The 17,061-nt window shown below is 47.3% G+C and overlaps 2 long non-coding RNA genes across 2 annotated transcripts in view; one reads left to right on the top strand and one right to left on the bottom strand.

Annotated features, from left to right (window-relative positions):
• The window catches only part of LOC149365494 (uncharacterized), a 122,338-nt gene extending 120,269 nt beyond the window's left edge, over window positions 1–2,069 (top strand). The window contains exon 2 of the long non-coding RNA XR_016282872.1: window positions 1,695–2,069. This is a non-coding gene — a long non-coding RNA (uncharacterized LOC149365494). The remainder of the gene's footprint in view (window positions 1–1,694) is intronic.
• The window catches only part of LOC149365492 (uncharacterized), a 138,212-nt gene that overhangs the window by 22,500 nt on the left and 98,651 nt on the right, over window positions 1–17,061 (bottom strand). The gene's annotated exons all lie outside the window — the stretch shown is intronic.

The raw sequence follows: 17,061 nt of genomic DNA, 5'->3' as shown, positions 1-17,061 counted from the left end.
GATGTCCAATCATAATTGAGCCTGCCCGACACAATGGAGACTTCCGAATTTGGCCCGGGCTATTTCCATAAAATTTGGTATGGGCCACCCCCGAAAAACTTGTTACAGCTTTCAGATTTGCGTCATATCGTTGCTATGGTGTCACTTGTGGCGTCACCCTTTAGTTCACCGCGCTTTCGCATGTCGGTTTAATCGGTCTGGTATCCGCGGTTGGGGCCACGCACGCAGTTCACTTGCGAAATCGCCCCGAGATGGCGACACCTGCGTTTGGTTTCTTGGCCTTTTCTATGGTCGAATACAACTTAAGTCTGTAGTGAAGCTCCGCCTACATTCAGGACCGGCGCACCGAATTCCTCCATGACAGAAAAGTAGTCCGTAGTTAAAACTTCTCTTGAAACCTAAACAAAAAGCTAATCACAAGAAACAAGCTATAAGCTCTCGAATTTTGATAACTGGCTTGTTTAATAAAAGCAGACATTAAAAAGTTGGTTTCGTTCACTTTTGTGACTGGCTAGCTGCCTAGTACAGTGCGCCGCGGACCGCGGCCCAGTGTCAATAACTGCTGTTCTTTTTAGTTGTATCCTACTATAGCTTGTAAAGTTACTAATTACTTATTTCGATGGAGGCAAACTTTTATTTCTCCTCAGTTTCCCGTTAATAAACTAACTCCCTCTCTCTCGTAAGTGCAATGGTCATCAACAGCGTTTGAGTAACGTGCTATAAATAGCTGCTCTTCTTGTAACTGTTACGTTGAGAGAATTGTAATGAAACGCTTGGAAGATTTGGAGATATTGATCAATGCACTGAAGTTGAATGGATAATTATGGAGCACATGGTTTGCTGCACATCAGGCACATCCTAGCAACGATGAACCGTGTGTGGTAAGGATTGCGTTCAAACTTCGATGTATGGTTTGCCTTCTGCTCAGTTAATCGCGGTTTTGCTATTGAAGCTCAGCCTCTTAGCAAGTTACGAACACTTCTGTCACGTACAGTCTTGGAGAAAAGTTAGCGGGATGTGGATTCACGGAAAATAAATTATTTCTACCTGGTCCGACAAAGGAAATCAATGAAAAGCATAGGATCATGAAGGGGCATGTGTGTTCAACTGGAACAAATTCCAACTGGCTAGCGAAGCAACGTGGAAATAAATTACGTTCCATGAATACGCATCCCGCAAAGTCCGCATCCCGCTTCCGCTAGTGGAACAGCTCAAGCTCAAAATCTTTGTGGGATTAAGAGAAAATCACTCGTTTTCTCTTATACAAATGGTCTATAAACAGTTTATAGACTTCTTGTAGACTCTATTGCCTCCTATTGATATTTCTTTTTGTCTATTCATAGTCTATAGATTGTCTATCGACAAAAGTCTACTAAAGGTATGTGGCCATAAATCTATAGATTTTCTATGGACTGTCTGTAGCAATTGTATTGCCTGTAGACTGATCTCTAGGATCTGTTTGTAGACTTTATAGACAGAATTTTATGGACAGTCTATACTGTCTAAAAAGTTTGTAAGGGTTCTTTCAAGACCTTTTGGTCTTCAGGGGTCTCGTAAACGCTCCGCTATACGGCTCAAACACAAACCGTGTGGACTGAGGATTTTTTGTCAGAGCTGTACTTCATTTGTCGCACGCTGTAGTCACTTGGTTTTGACGTGGTTCTTCCACTTTTTTTTTTCTACTCTGTTCGCAGGCTCCACAGGCCACTCTACGGCAACATCCCACTCCTGAAGTAGCGCTAAGTGCCGAAGACCGGCAGGATGCCGCCTTAGGCTTCGTCGACGGCTCCACGAAGGCCAGCACCATTTCGTCTCGCCAAGGGGTCTTTCCCACAGTGCCTAAGAGACGGATATGACTGGGATGCGATGCGCACGGACCTTTCAACAAACTACCAAAAATTATCAGATGGTTTCGTGCATTCGTAGTATGGGCCAGTGCGATTAACTGCTTTATATTGAAGAGCTTTGTGCCTTTTTATCGGAACGAAGTACATAATTAAGCAAGGCGGCCCGTTCACGACTGTAAAATTGCAACTCGGTGTTCCAATAAAATTATTTTTATACTTGAATTCATAACACACTGGTGTCAAATATTATTTAGTAGGTCTGAGTGAAAAGTTCCCAGCGTAGGGAGGAGTCCTGGACGCATATATTCGAACAAAATTTCGCAGAACGCTAACCGAGCGGTTGTGCCGCTAATAAGACGATGTGTTAAACTCAGTGTAAGTAATTTCCCATTTTATTAGGGAGCCCCAAGGGAAAAGCAAATCTACATTTCAAGTAACGAAACGCAAATATGAATAGTGGTGAAAAGGAAAATATTAAGGAAGAAAAATTGAAACAAATAACACAAGGTGCGAGTCGCCTGCCAAAATATAATCGATGAAATGCAGGTAATGACTCATTAAGGCAGCAATTTTGTCATCACAAACATAAAAATGTTAGCATGCTGCATAAACATTCCAAACAAAAAAAAAGTCCATATCAACGATGAAAAAGATGAAATTCCAGGTCAGAAATGGGTTTAACCGTTTCCTTCTGGTGATTTTTTAGGATATCTATGTCAGTGGCGTTAAACATATTCATAGCATGTGTGCCATGTAGCACTACGCCAGCAAGCCAAGGTTCAGAATGTCCGTATCCAGTGTAACGCCGACCAAGGACTCAAGAAAAACTTGAATAAACTCGGGACAGCTACATTGTTGCTACTTCTTCATTCCAAAGAGCAGAGCAGCGAGACGTTCGGAAATATTTTTAACAGTACTGAGGTGCACTCATTGCCATCATCACACACATTGTAATTAGCAGGGATTTCTATTTCGAATTACTAATTACTCACAGAAGCTCAAATGGCTTACATGTGGAGAGAGAGCAACTCATGGCTTCTATAAGGACTTGAGAGTAGTCAGCTTGGTCATTGACCAGCAGTACGCTTATTAGGATCAAGAGCGAATTGAGGTGATGCGCCTACCATCCTATTAGCACTCTCAGGTACAGGAAAACTTTCATCGATGTCCCTGAGAAAACTTTTCACTGACGAAAGCGCATCATGCTGTGAACAGGCAGTTGAAGGCACAGAGCTAAGGCAAATTTCCCAGAAGAAAGCTCGATGAATACAATGCGCACTACAGCTCTTGTAAGGATCGCAGCGGTTACCAAAAACGGGAACTATCAGTGTACTCAAACCTCCTGCTGTGTTCTTACGTACAGCCTTGTTGGAACTTACTCTACGCATCTTACCGCTCTAAGTATTCCATGTAAACATATTTGAATTCCTGAGCACCGCGCTCAGAAAGCCCTGCCACGATAATAATTTGCTGTGAATAATTTGCTACGAAGATGATGTGAGCACTACCTAGCAAGAACATAGTGATAACAAACGTTGGTAAATATACCTACACTAGATTTTCTATCACGGCATATGACAACTATGCCACTTAACGCAGAGGAAGTTATGACACTAACAAAGAACGGGTTTAGGCTCGGGCTGAAAGTCACTCTGTCTGCACTGTCAGCTTTATCCTGTTCAGGGCCTCCGCTAGGACATGAATCGGGCGATAAGGATGCGTTCGCGTTTAATCTCACTTCATTGCCGCCAACGGTGGCTATGTGTGCCTCCCCTTGCAGCGCCCAGACGGGGCATAAAATGCAAATGCATATCGTTTCGAGCTATGGTTCCGATTATGGTAATCTTCACGCGTCGACGGGGACGTCGGCACGAAAGGGAACATGGAAGGAGAGCACGCATTGATCAGACTCTCGTACCACGTGCACCAAAAAGGAAACAACGTGAAAAGAAGAGAAAGAGAGAGAGAAAGAGGGAGAGAAGGATGGGAGAGGGGGAAATGGGGAGAAGCGATAAGCAACGCAGGAGCAACAGGCTTAGCGTCACCGCCGCGCGTTACGCAAACACCTCGGGCGAAGTCGTTGCTTGGCCGCCGGTTTTTCTACAGAACTTTACATATCGTGTAAAATGACAGTATCGATTTCTTCGGATTTGCTTTTCGCGTTCACTGGTTTTTTTTCTTCTCTCTGTGTTTGTTTTTCTTGTCTCACGATTTCGGCTTCGGTCGGCCTCTCAAGTCGCGTCTCGAGGACTGTTTGTTCTTGGCAGATCTAGGCGTGTGTCGGGCAGCAGCATTTTAATTCTGTTGCGTCATACGTACGAAAAAGTCCCCATGGGAGATGGAAGGACCGCTATATTTCGGACGAACATTTCGGTAGTTCTTTCTTCCTTCTTTCTTTCCTTCTTTGTCCCGCTCTTTCTTTCTTTTTTCTCCATTTCTTCCTGTCTTTTCTTTCTTCCTTCCTATCTTTCCTTCCTTCCTATCTTTCCTTCCTTCTCTCTTTCTCTCTCTCTTTCTCTCTCTCTCTCTTTCTCTCTCTATCTCTCTCTTTCTCTCTCTTTCTCTCTCTCTCTTTCTTTCTCTTTCTCTCTTTCTCTCTCTCTTTCTCTCTTTCTTTCCCTCTCTCTTTCTCTCTCTCTCTCTCTTTCTTTCTTTCTTTCTTTCCTTCTTTCTTTTCTTCTTTCTTCTTTCCTTTCTTTCTCTTCCCCTCACTTTTTATTTCATTCTTTCTTCCTTCCCAAAAGCGACTGTGTTACTTGTGTCAGGGTCCTGCAACAGTCGCATAGAGGTCGCGTGGTTTCTCTCTAAAGAGCACAGTAATGGCAGAACACATAAGCTAATACAATGAAGGAGCGAAGCGTTCAAGCTGGTCAAAATTTAAAATGTATACGCATATAACAAAGGAAGCAAGGAAATAAAAGAGCTAGCTCATGGAAAGAAAGGATTCATGTTCTTGGACTCTCGAAATTTCCCGGTGTATCCAGTTAGTGTATACCGAGCACACGGACACGAAAGGAACGACGTAGCAATAAAAGGGAATCCAGCGGAAAATAAAAACGGCACACGTACGAAACCAATACATGAAACAGACGAAAAATAAAACAGGCAAATAACAGAAAAGAAGAAACAGTGCGGTACGGGGGGAAAGGGGGGGGGGGGGGAAGCTGAACGATGCCGGATATCGCGAAATAATAAAGACGGCGGAATAGCGCTTCGGAAGAAGAGGGAAGAAGCGGGGGGAGGGTGTGGAGTGGGGTGCGGGAAAGCGAATCGTCCCGGATAATAAAAACGCTTCCGAGACCGCCGAAAGCCTCAGAGCCGGGGAGGAATCGTGGGGGACGAAAGTGAAAGGAAGAAATCGGGAGAAAGGGAAAAACTGGGAGAGGTCGAGCAGTGTTGAGTAGCGAATGATAGAGAAATGCGGAAAGAAGACGACGGGAGCAGGCGAAACCGGGGAAGGTTTTGGCGAGGGGAATATGGGGAAGGGGCAAGAGGAGTGGAGGGCGACAATAAAGCGGAAAGGATAAAATAATACGGAGAGAGACGGTGCGGCAATCTCTTTTACAACTCGACGCGAATGCATCCACCACTTGTTGAGTCGTCGTCATCGTCCAAGCGATTCCTCCCTCGCTTCCATCGCAACCAATTTCTTTTCCTTTATATCCGCAAGTTGTGGTTCTTTGCTTCCTTTAACCTCCCTTTCGGATTTCACGGATGTATGAGCTCTCCGTTTGTCTGTCCACGTGTTCGGTGGGGCGTTTATTGTTATTCACTCCCTTCCTTGTTTTTCTGCCACTTTTTTTATTTCACCTCTTCGGAGTCGTTTTCGGCTCGCTGACTTTGGCTTGTCCGCTTTTCTTCGAAAACCGAGAAAAAAAGTAAGAAGGCATTTATATAATCGGGAGGCATCGAGATAATCTCAGGAAGGAATATGTTATGCCCCTCTTGTGTTTCGTTGTCGCCTTGCAAAATCGTCCCGGCCGTATGCTCGGCCGATGTGCGCTGAACAACGAGCCAGGCTTTCCGCATATTCCCGTCTCCCCGTACACCACCTTCTTCCCCACCATTCAAGCCTTTGCTTCTCTGCGGATTTAGTTTGCTGAAATGTTCATGAATTTTATTCACGTTCTGTACACACAGGCCCGTCTTGAAAGAAATAATAGAGGTGAGTCATCGTCTAAACGGCGTATGTGTTCTTTGAATTTGTTCCATTATATCAGGTGGGAAGTTGCTTTTACCGGTGGAGGTCGCTCGTGACAACTGTAGGTTATCATAATGATGATGATAACTATAGGTTACATAAAATGCTTTTCGTAAGCTAAATAAAACACCTTGCTTGAGCTGGCTACAGCGTGATGGTTTGTACTTAAATTAAATCCACAGTCAAATAATTAGCCCCGAAATGCCCTTAGCTTAACAAAAGCTCCCTTGCTTGGTTGTAATTCATTACTGTGCATCTTTCACAGCTGTATATTCCGCTCGCAATATTTGTATAAGTAAACATACTATTTCCACTTCGCGTCCGAACAAGCAAAGTATGGCCTACCGTTTCATATCGACGCGTCCTGTATGTCGCATCGGTTCTTGTGCTAGCATTAAGCAGGTTTTATCACATACACGCGCATACTTTCCCAAGTAGATGATGCCAAGACAAAGCTCACAGAAGGAGAAATTTGTGCATTGAAAGAACTGGCTACATTGCTTCAAAATACGCAACAAACGACCAAGAGACCAAGGAAAACCTAGAGTGAAGAGTACAAATGGGTGAACTTCGAAACCTCCAGGGCTACCTTCCAGGCTCAGGCCTGGTGCGCGAACCCACATCGAGCAAAAGTCCTAGAATCTGCCCCTACTCAAGGTATACGACACCATCAAAGGTATACTTCAAGTGTGTACCCCAGGTGTACCTTGGGTCTGCCTCGATGTGTGCTGGTGTACATTGCCCAAAGCAAATCACTGCGTCGAAGAACCGCGAACCCAGTAAAGTCCTCAAGAAAGAAGCTCCATACAAGAGTACGTGAAGAGCCGAAGATCAGTCGCCCATTGCAACAAACACGCAGTTCGGTTCAAGTAACTATGGACAGCTACAGTTAAGGAATACAGGAGACGACCCTCCTAGTTCCCCCCCCTACTAACCGCGGAAATCCCACGATCTGACGTCGCCGCAAAGTGAAGGACTTCTTTCGAAATAGCCGTTCGCATTCCGCAATCTGCCGTCGAAGCAAACCTACTAAGTGCATTAATGCGGTAGCGTTAAAAATCCCACAGGGCCAAAATACGTCATCAGTAAAAAAAAAAAAAGTCACCCATTGGCGAGAGAGAAGTGACGTCACCAGACCGGATAATTCCCATTGGCTGGAGGGTAGCTACGTAACCAGACCGGAAGCCTACGTTGCTTTCGGTCGTCAAGCCCCATAGACATAAGCGAGACCAGAGGAGACGTCGTTAAGTGACGTCATTTCCTGTAAAGGCATAAACAGCTTCATATGCTATCGCATTCCCAACATGTAAGGTAATTAAGTGTCCCTGTAATTTTTTTGCTAACAAACCAATCTTTCGTTTCTTTAAAAATAACTAATTTTATCCACGCAGATGAAGAAAATCGCCCCCGTTGACTTTTTAGCAGGACCAAATTGCTTAGTTATTCCGCGCTCGTCTTTTGACGAATAGCTTTTTAGTTGCCGTTACAAGCTACTTGTGTTCACAAAAGCGTTTTCTTGCCTCTACAGCTACTTGCGTTTAAGTGTGAGCTTCTCCCAAAAGTGTAATTTTCTCTGGCTAACAGTGGTCACAGGGACTCTTATCTGTTGGAGGGCCAGAAGGGCAGTGAGAAGTTTGTGCAGGTGAAGGCTGTGCTGCACACTCAAGTTATATTGTGATACACCACTGAGGATTCGTCAATCGCACTCAGTTACGTGACATAAATAATTCATGGCAGCGCCGCAAATCAAAAACAGCGTCAGGAAGAGGGAGGCATTTTCGCCTTCGCTCAAGCTTACAGCGCTGTCTTGCCCCTGATACTCTGTAAATCAGTGGGACTGAGTTAAAGAACTGCGCCCAAGTCTTCGCCACAGCCAGCACACCTTACGCGGACGATTCAACGAACGCTTCGACCCTTGACTGCTATTGCGCAACGGCTAAAATCCCAAGCGCATCCATCCTTTCTTTTCCTCTGAAAACCTGCCTCTTCCCCCAGCCTCCCCCCTTGGCCCCGAATTTCACCGACAGAGAACAGACGACTGTGCCATCATGGCGGGTCAGCAAAGACAGTGCCACAGAGCAAGAGAAGGCCAAAGAAGCAACGCAGCCTTGGGGGGGGGGGGGGGGGGGGGGGGGGGGATTGGAGAGAGAGAAAGGGGGCGGCTGCAATGAGGCAAAGTGCCTGAGATGCTCTCCGGAACGATGACCCAGGTGCGCCGGCAAATATGTGCCTTACCGTGCCTCAGTCTCTGCCCACGCCTGCGTATATGTATGTTTGGACGCCGGTTCCTTGGACCCAGCGCCAGCGTGAACGCCGGGATGGGAGCGCCGAAGCACCCGGCGAAGCCGGAAACGGTGCCCAATCCATCGCCGGCGCCGATCGTCAAATCTCATTCGCTCCCCGCCGGGTGGCGCCAGCCTTGCTCCGGCCATGAACGGACGTCGCAGAAAAGGTGTATGCGAGGAGGTCGCTGGCAGGGGCAGCTACGCACGCATTCCGGAAAAAAAGAAAGCGGTCTCGTTGACCATTCATTTGCAACTGTAGTCGTTTTAGACCGTTACGCGGAATTCCGAAGATTGGACTTAGACTAAATACGGACTCTAGCTTCAGCATCGTGAATATACTTATACCAAGGGGTTCCGCGTCTTCCATTGCTGCTCACCTGCTGGTTGAGAAGAAAGCAATGCATTTTTTTTTTTTCAGGGAGGTTAGGGCTTGCGCCAAAAGGGCCACGTAGAACCATGATTGGACGCCCTTGGTATGGTTCGTCCGCGATATGGTTGAGGGGTCCATGGAGAAGTGAGGCAGTTACTACGTCTTCCTTTCTGATAAACCCCCCCTTTTTTTTCACCAAGTAAGCGTCAACAACAAGCAATAAGCACAAAACGCGGACGATACAGAGTACAGACATGAACCTGGCTTACAAATGAAGTTTTTAATCGGAGTTTGTTTTTTCTTCGTGTACGCGTCAATACGTTGTTTTGCTTTGCTCGCGTAACGGAGAGAAACGCGCAATCTGAAACACGCGAATCGAAGAGCAGAAACGTAAGTAGTAGCACGTGGAATCACGTAGAAAGGAGGAGGAAGTGCTCAGACATGGCGACTGGCACCAAATAGTTCAGTAGCACTGCCACACGCATATAGCAGGAAGCTGAAAGAAGGGAGGAAAGAAAGTGAAAGACGTTCGTTGAGCCGAAGCGACGACGGCGAACGGGTCGTACAGTAACTCCGCGCACGCCTGGTGAAAGTATGACTGCTGCTTCTGTAGTGAGGTGAGAACGAGGTCGCCATTAACTATTGAACTCCACGAATGTCTTAATGGCAGGGAAGTAGTGCTCAGAAGCAAGAAACGCAGCGAAGTGGCAGCAGGACTGCCTTCACGAACAACGGCCGAGAAAGGAGACACGAGGAATGCATCTTGCAAGTAACGTCTCCAAGATGCAGTTCAACCACATCTTAACGGCTCCCTATGGCACCTAGCGGCGGACGAATCATTGCCGCTGGACAACATTTCGCTTGAAATTGACGTCGATCCCGTGGTCGCCATCCTGAGCGATTGCACTAGACCCAAGACCCACGAAAGGGTTGCAAAAAGGTTTGTGTACTGGAAACTCTTTGTGTATACATGACAACAAGACAGCGCAGTGCATATGCATTTCTGTAGGGGGATAACATAGGCGTATCATAGACTAGACCGCGAACTTTTACTGTCATAGAAGTACCTGTTTCTGTCATAGAGATACCTGCGGCACTTGGTGCAGATGCCGGCGTTGTCTCTGTGAAACATCTGGGAGTGAAGCCTCCTTCCTCCACAGAAGGACAACCCATTATCCAGCTCCCTACCGCACTCCGGTCAGGCTTAGGGGACCGCCCACCACCACTTTTGATTCACCCCATTCTCCTCACCCGCCAGAACCTCAACCCACCGCCCACCCATCCAACCTGCACCCTCCACAGGTCCTCCACCCACCCACGCAGAAGCGGAACGAATAAGCGACGGCGAAATCCAATTCAAAGACGCAATGGGAAAGCAGGCTGACCTCCAGAAGCACAGCCCACCAGCCATCTTCCCACCCTACCCCCTTGCTAGAGGGCTACCCCCTCACCTATCACCACATGCCGTCAAGCACTCACATCGCACAGCACACGGGTGCCTTTTGCTATCCGTCTCGATCGAAAAGCGGCCGCCCCGGTCGTGTTCGAACACGGGAACTACGGCTCAGTAGCCGAGCGCTCTAACCACTGAGCCACCGCGGTGGGTAGAAAACCGCTTATTTCCGACTGGCGCGAAGAAGACGCGAGGGCGCTGGAAAGCAAGACCTACTGAACTACAGACCTGCACATTTGGCGGGGTCCTATGGAGCAGCGTGCGCCAACTTTCGTTAGCTTATTGGCCGTTGAGGGCGCTCGGTTGACCTGTTCGTCTGCTGTCATCATCATCATCGTTTGCCAATTTGAGCAAGATATTTAATACATTTGTTTCGTCTTCTTCTGCTATCTAACCATCAACGATAAAAATATCCACAATATCGACTTTTTTCGCTCTGGATGAGTATAAAAAACGTCTTTCTTTTTATCCGCTTTCTTTTCGTCAGCACCACCGTGCCTAGCATAGATAAATGGATGTAATGATTACGTGGAGAAACGACGAAACTGCCTTGTTTGAAATAAAATGATGGAGGAGGCCATCTTGTTCAACAGGTATAATGTAGCGCCACGCTTCCCGTAGGTGCCGTTTCCTAGCGGCAAAAGGCATGAACTAGAACATGCGCGCTGGAGCAGTGCCAAATGTGCAGGTCTGTAGTTCAGTAGGTCTTGCTGGAAAGCATCAATCACCGCTGGTGCCATCAAGCAAATAGGTGTTCCCAAAGCATCACAAAGCATCCCAAACCAAAAAAAAAATGAGGGAATACGAAGGGCAGGCCCAGGTTTGTAACCGAAGTAGTGTATTCTTTAGGGCAAAAAAGAAGGGGTACTTGCTCAACAAATTCTGACAACAGAGAAAACTCCGTTCAGACTGACCTACAATCACAGCCAAATCACAATCACAATCCCATCCTCGTCGCCAAAATATGTTGTATCGTAAGTAATGTTAATTAGCAATTAAACGGTACACGTAGCATACGGTCGAGCCGATCTATATTCTCCTACTTCGTCGTCTTCTCTACCCCCGTGCGCCGAGTGCGTGCAGCGCACCAGCCACACTTCATCTTTATTACAAGTTCGAGTTCACGAACTGTGAATCAGACCTAATTAAATGTCCATTCGACAGGAACGAAGCAAAAGAGCAACAGCAGTGAAACTAAAACAGAAAAAGATTGCGAAAAAGAAGTAAATTAAAAATTGCCGCATAGACAGGCTACATGCAGAACCGCGAACTTCAACTTCCTATAGTAGGATACAAGTCTCTAGAGCGGTGGGAGACCGTGCTGGCTAGCTCTGACCCCAGAACGCAAGTTTTGGCGGTGGAGTGGGCTGACAAAGTCGTCGAGGGCTATGTACTCTCGACCACTTAACGCGACCTCTTGCCAAGCTCTTTCCGGTGAATAAAATGTTTTACAATCAATCAAGAAAAAAACGACTTTTCCCCTTCAAACAGCACCCGTCCAGCCAATGGCGTCGGCCGATTCTTATGAACCTCTGCTAGTTTGAGCAGGGTTCAGGGTGCAGGGAATGACGCGAAAATGCAGGAATGGGGTAATCTCCGACCACGCACGGAAGGGAGTGTCTCTTTTCATCTTCCACTCCCTGCATTCTCACGCAAGAAGGTTCATGAAAATCGGCCGACGCCATTGGCTGGAAGAGGTTAGTCATGCGGATAGGCTCACAACAATTGCACAGGTCCCCATAGCGCCAATATCCTGCGAATGCACTGCACAGATGACTAATATACCAATTTTAGAAGGGCCTCTCATTTTGCTCCGAGCACTTGCATTTCAACTAGGGGTTGGGTCAAAATGCGACATTTTAAACACTGCAAAACTTTAAATTTTAGTGCGTGCGTTTTGAGCCGGCCTTTCGATATTTACTGAGCGCGATGCCATAGCAAACAACAGTGCAATATTTGTTGTTTGCGTAATTGCGAACTGTGAATTGTAAATTTTGGGGCTTAACGGCCAGAACCGACATATGGGCGATGAGGGACGCCGTACACTTTTAGAAAAAGGAGTGAAAACAAAGTAAGCTGCCCGTAGGGCACTTGCTTTAATAAAAGAAGTGGCCTAGAGTTAAACGTACTCCCTTTTTCCTCCCATATAGGTGCATTCGAGCTTAGAGTGTATAGGAGCCTCAGGATTAATTTAGACCATCCAATGTTGTTTTTTTTTTTTTTCATTTTAGCTGCGATGACATCGCACCGCACAAGCATTTCTATATTTCCCCTACACAGAAGAACAGGTTCCGTGGCCGCGATCGAACTCACGACCTTGGAATCGAATGCCTAGCTTCAAAGCCGCTGAGCCACCGCGGCGGGCGGTACTTGTGAATATAGAAAGCAGACGATGATTTACAAAATGGTCTCGCGTTTTGCCTCACTGGACCCTAAAAACCAAAAGGCGTAAGTGACTTAAGGTCGCGCGCTCTACAGAATTCCAATTATATTCGCGGGAGCCCGATGCGACCAGAAAACGGAAAAAGCTCTTGGCAAGCCTCAAAGGCGGACTATCGATATGTAAGTACAGTCTTTGTCAAAAGTAACCAGGCTGCATGGTTTGCTTCTCACTCGTATAGTAGAGTCCTCACGGCTTCCCTTAAGATCAAAAAGTTCGTTGAAGGTGAGAAGAGGGGTTCTTCATACCATACAGAGCTTTAGAGCTTGAGGGCTGGCATAATAGCCTTAATATACGACTGAGAAGCAAAACGTTCAGCCTGGTTACTTTTGACACAGACTGTACATGTGTTAAGTTTCGACCATTATGCAAGGTGCACGAGGTACACCAGTTATTTTTCTCCTCACCCTAATAAACAACGGTGCTCCTTACCAGGGAAGATATGTTCAAAAAAAACAACAGGCCAAAACATCGGTGCTCCTTCCCGCGCAAGATATGTTCAAAAACAAGTACAGGCCAATTATATTACTGGTAATAAATGGCGTGGCGCCATTGAGGAAACTACTGTCGCAAGGGTGTGGTCACTTCCTCTCTGTTCCATCGTGCACAGCTTGGAGACTGAGGAGCTCAGCCTCAGGCCGACAATTGTCCCGCAACAAGAACATACCTCAATGCAGACAGGCCTGGGAGGGGAGGAGGCAACTGAGAATGGGGAAGAACAGCGCATGGAAAATAGAGCGAGAAAAACTAGAACGCGGGGACTAAAGAAGCATGGAGGCACGATACGATACACACACATATACCCACCCGGATGGCGTCGAATTTACGCCGAAATATAGTGCCAACAGCCCGTCGAAATAGCGATAAGGGCTTCGGGAAAAAAGGAAATGGGAAAAGAAAGATGCGGGAAGAAACAATCGGGAGGGCAGAATAGGAACAGACCTCGTCGATATCGCCGCGACCAGCAGAAGAAGACCGACGGGGACAGAACAAGATGAGGAGGACTCCGTAGGGACAAACGGCAAGAGGGGGGATGGGGGGAGTGGTGGGAAGTAAGGGAAAGCGAGGGACGGGAAGAGACGCAAACCAAAAAGCATTGTGTCCGGCAGGAGCAGTTTTCCCCCCCGGGAGCGTTAGTCGAGGACAGCGTCTTCCCTAATCGCATTTGTAGCTCCTTATTCGACCTCCTCCCCCCAGGGATGCTCCCGTGCTGCCCTCCCTCTGTCCCGCGCCGCGCCACTCTCGCTACCCGCGCTCCTCATTGCCGGTGCCGCCGCTTCGCTCTCTCTTTTCCCGGCCGTCTCAATTTTTTTTTCCTCTGCCCCTACCTTTTTGCTGGGCTGATGCCCGTCCGCATGCCCAGCAGCAGTGGCGCTACTCTTTTCTTCCCTATTCCCTATCCTTTCTTCCGCCTTCTTCCCAGCACACACGTTTGCCATTCTTGTCGCCGCCACCGGACGATGCCACTGCTGGCAGGGCGAAGGAAGCAGCGAAGGACGCGCAACAGGTTCCGGCGTGTTTGTGTGGCGCCATCCCAGCGTTTGGTTCGGCAGCCTGCTCTCATCATTTCGGCTTGCCTCGCTTGCCTGTTTGTGGGCTTTTCGCGTGTGGCCTCGACCCAGCCAGTCAGTGGCGACTCCCCCGCTCCTGACCCCCTCCGCCATTCCCATGCCCCGTCACTCATTGCCGAAGCAGGCTCGTAATTGAAGGGACCGCGCCCCGAATGGCCGGGAGACGGCCAAGTGGCACAGTGAATTGGGCATGACGCCACTACGACGGATGGAGTGTGGCGTCGTGGCACCCCTTTCGGGAGGGCGCTGAAAATGGACTTCTTGCCCCTTCATTTCCCTGTTTGTCATTTATTTACAAGGATAGCTCTACAGGGAACTCTGTTCAGAGCAAGCACAGGCGTCATCGTATACCATAACCGGAAAATCACCACTAGCCCTCTGGTAATAGATTATGTTATTCAGTCAGTGACCCAGTACTGTGTCTGGCTATGGCCTGCAGCTATTAAATCCAAGATCACGGGAAAGAATTCTGGCCGCAGTGGCCGCATTTTAATTTAGGTGAAATGCCAAAGTGCTTGCACATTTTGCGATGCCAGCGCACCACAAAAATCCACAGGTGGTCAGTGACCCGCAGGCATCCACTACGGGGTTTCCCGTCGCCCACGAGCAGCTCAAGGAAGTTAAACTCTGTGTACTACTGAACGAGCGTCACCTAATGGTGAACTTGAGCTTTGTCGGATAGGTGGACCGCAGAGTGGGAGCTCTTGATAACGTGGTCCACGCGTTCACGTCGTTCATGCGGTTATTCTGGATAATGGGAGCTTCGCAATGTGCTGTCTTTGGATTTTGGTGGCTGGGCACGCACGGAACAACTATCGCTGCCACTGCTTAAAGGGAAACAGACACACAGCTTTTGGGTGTCCATTTTTTCTCTTTTTTTTTTGCCTTGATAGAGGCCTTCGAGCCTACTAATCGAGAAGATGAGATTTAAACAGCAGTGAACAGCGTGAACAAATAATTGCAGGCTATTTTGTAGTGAAGGTCTTGGTCCGGTCAGCGCCAGCTCTGGATTGCGCCTTGATGACACGGAATACGTGCCAACATGAGTATTCTCCTGAGAAAAGAACACCAGTAACATAAGCAGCGATGAATTTATAAGTTTAAGCTTAACGACATATCCATCGAAATAAAATCTATGGAGCTGATGCATTGTCCCAGCATTCACGTATCTTGCCGAAAGTTGGAGACTAAGAAAGATACCGCAAATTGAGGAATACAGCCCGCCCGACTGTACACCAGGTGCGGACCAGGTGCGCAAAAAAGCTGCACCATCGCTGATACGCAGTTTTAGTTCACTACAACGCTTCAGCTAGCCTTCTTTAATAGTTGGAATGGCAACAGATGACGTACCAGCATTAATATTGCAGCATTTTTGATGTCTCACGTGACATAAACGCTTCTTACAAAGTATAGCCATCGTACTCTAATGTCTTATGCATTATTGTCGAAAAGAATGGCATGCAACTAAAATGAGGTGTCGATAGTTCATTAGGATAGAAGCAGAGCGAGATGTGTTAAATAAAGAACTTCAGTATCTCAGCTAAGATGGAGAGAAGATGGGCTTAGGCAGGACATAATTAAGAAAATGCTAGATAACCGAAGGACTGTTAAAATAGCAGATTTGATACGACGTGGAAACCTTTCTGGAGGAACCATATGATCAAGCAGGAAGACGATATAAGCAAATTTCGGAAATGGAGTCGTCCCGATTGGCGCAAGACACGGCTGCTTAATGAAAAATGCCTGTTTCATTAAGTGGATGTTGCCTGACTGATTGTGATGCTGACGGTAACGAAAGTAAGCGGCCAACGATCGGCGTTCATTCAAGACTGCTCCTTGAATGAGAGTTCTGCTGAGTCCCCATTAGTTACTGCGTGACAAGCACGTCAAAGAAACCAAATAAAGTGAATTTAAGATTATACAAGCAGAAAGTAACAATATAGAATGTCGGAGTGGTACAGAGACGAATCTCTTGCCTAATTCTCGTCAAAAGCATTACAAAAATTGAATTCAATCTCCTCGTCAGGGTACTTCCAACGAGGTATCGACGGGAGCCTAAAGAGACGGAGAAAAGGAAAACGAAGCAGGCATAGCATTGTGGCTTCCTATTAATGAGAACATAAGCATGCCCACACTGATTCTTTCTCCCATCAATACGGGCCCTTCAGCTAACACTACGGGAAAGAAAAGAAACTCCGAAGCGCAATAAAACGACGCAAGAACTGACAAGGTTGACAGGCGATGAACCAAGAAGTTCAATCTTTTCTCACCATCCACCCCCCCCCCCCCCCCCCCCACAAAAAAAGAAAACGTTTTGAGCGCATCAGCATGTAGAGTGAGGGTGCAACAATAACCGTCTTCGGATTTGGCGTGCTAGTCCTTGATTCCATATGTTTACTTAATATTCCCTTGTTTCCCCAAAGAATAAATGTCCCGAGCACTGCGACACTTCAACGAAGGCAGCGAACATTCCAAAATCTTAAAAGGAGCAGGAAACTTTCGCGAAAGCGGCTCAAAAATAAACTGAAAGAAAAGGAAAAAAGAAAAATCAAATCAGATATTAAAACGTTTCGGAATAAAAGCTCCGGTAGTGGGCGGAAGGTCAAAGTACTATCGTATGAACGTCTTCACCTTGGTGGATTTGGATTGAGTTTTTCTCTCCCTCTCCCTCCAACCTTTCCCCTTTCCTCTTCGTTTCTTGTTCCCTTCCTACAAGCCTCCCAGCGTTCTCACATGCGCCTCCACAGCCGTGTCTTCCAGTTCGCTCTAATCTAAAGTGACAACACGGCCACGTCGCGACGACGGCCCTGTCTCCTCCTCTTTTTCACATCCCGTCGGGTGCGCACACCTGAACGCGAGCTTGGTACACGCGACAGCGGCGCCCAGCCTCTCTT

This window comes from Amblyomma mixtum, chromosome 1 (genome assembly GCF_055824585.1).
Source record: "Amblyomma mixtum isolate Tamu chromosome 1, ASM5582458v1, whole genome shotgun sequence".
Classification (NCBI taxonomy): Eukaryota; Metazoa; Arthropoda; class Arachnida; order Ixodida; family Ixodidae; genus Amblyomma; species Amblyomma mixtum.
The sequence above is the reverse complement of the archived record's forward strand: the minus strand, read 5'-3'. Positions and strand labels throughout refer to the sequence as shown.